We start from the raw sequence: 1,607 nt of genomic DNA on the forward strand, positions 1-1,607 counted from the left end.
AGATCCAAGATCCATGATCGATGTTGACACCAACGAAAGTCCGAGACACCTTGACCGTTAGACGTCATTGACACGAGCCAAAAATTGAGCTATTCAGCGTCCAACTTCGCCTAAGGCCCTTAGGCTAAGGGTGGCTGTGGGTTGGGTTGGAAGAAGAAAAGCCACGATCTCCAAGGATAAATCCAATCTGGATCAGCACTACCAGTGGTAGTCTACCAGTGGTAGACTACCACAATATCAGAACTCACCACACCATTTTGCACAACCAGATAGGCTCTTCAACTAGAGAGATTTGTATCCGCGGCACGAGCGCGCATACCCGCATACCGGAGGCAAGCCAAGATACCAACACATAGAATTGACAGTCCAATGCAGATGATCAGAATGAAGTAGGAGCATGGTTCCTCTCAGCATCGGAGTGCCTCCCGAATCATCTTCCGAGCGCATTGTTTGAATAGATAATCTATTCAAACAATCTAATCAAACATCTAGATAATCTATTATAGATTTATACCGTAACCCCGACGACGAAACTCATGCAAAGATCACATGCCGAACATACAGCCTGGCTATAGTAGTGGTGGCTGTAACAGCCACCACTCATCCCTTGCAGCAAAGTTATGGAAGTTTTAACTATGTCTAAGTCAGAGTTATTAAGCTGCATCATCGAAATTGAAGTTCCTTAATCCATGTGCTGTCGCAATTGGAGTTCCTGAATCCATGTGCTGTCGAAAATGGAGTTTCTAAATCCACGTGCTGTCGAAAGTGGAGTTTCTAAATTCACGTGCTATCGGAATAGAAGGCGACTGGTCTGATTCAAATCCTGAGATCAGGCGGAGCAACATTCGGAAATGTAACACTCAATGCGACGACTCATCCGACAACTCGCAGGAAGTATGCCCCCAGAGGTTGTTAACTCAACCTTCACTAAGCCTTCGAGAATCTAACTCATGAGATAAGAGCCTGAGCTTGAGTGAAAAATCTCGAGCGACCAGATGAAACCTCTATTATACGAAGCCGACAAGTTGCAGCGGCACTTGCTACTCAATGGTACTGTAACACTACCTCAGCAGATGACAAGGCAGAAAAGAGGTGAAAAAGAAAGGCACCCAGTCTAGCATGTGAGTGTCTCAGAATTGATACCCTTCTACACACCTAACCAGACCAATTTGATAATTCGACTTACGACTACATAGAGTTCAATAGAGATGAACGAAATTACTACATCGTGATGGAAAATAGGATATTCAATTACGTGGTTGACGATTACAACAATAGACTCGGCCACAGCCGAAATTGACAACATACGTTAACAATTAACGGTTAACCCGATCGCAAGCACAGCTAGGCCCACAGACATCCAACGATACGGATCGGGAACACCTAACATATCAAGATCGCGTCTACTGAGACTGAACATGATTCCGGCAGTAAAAGCGTAAACCATTATATGGTACAGGCAAGCGAGGACCGCGACGATGAACATTATCACGAACCGGTTCCTCATGATGTGGGTCATTCGCAGACACAATCCCAACACAAGTGGCGTTCTGCATGCTAATAGTATGATCGCCACGAAAGCGTCACGGACGAGCACGTAAGCGGGT

The sequence above is a fragment of the Perkinsus marinus genome, assembly GCF_000006405.1.
Source record: "Perkinsus marinus ATCC 50983 genomic scaffold scf_1104296968036, whole genome shotgun sequence".
Lineage (NCBI taxonomy): Eukaryota > Perkinsozoa > Perkinsida > Perkinsidae > Perkinsus > Perkinsus marinus.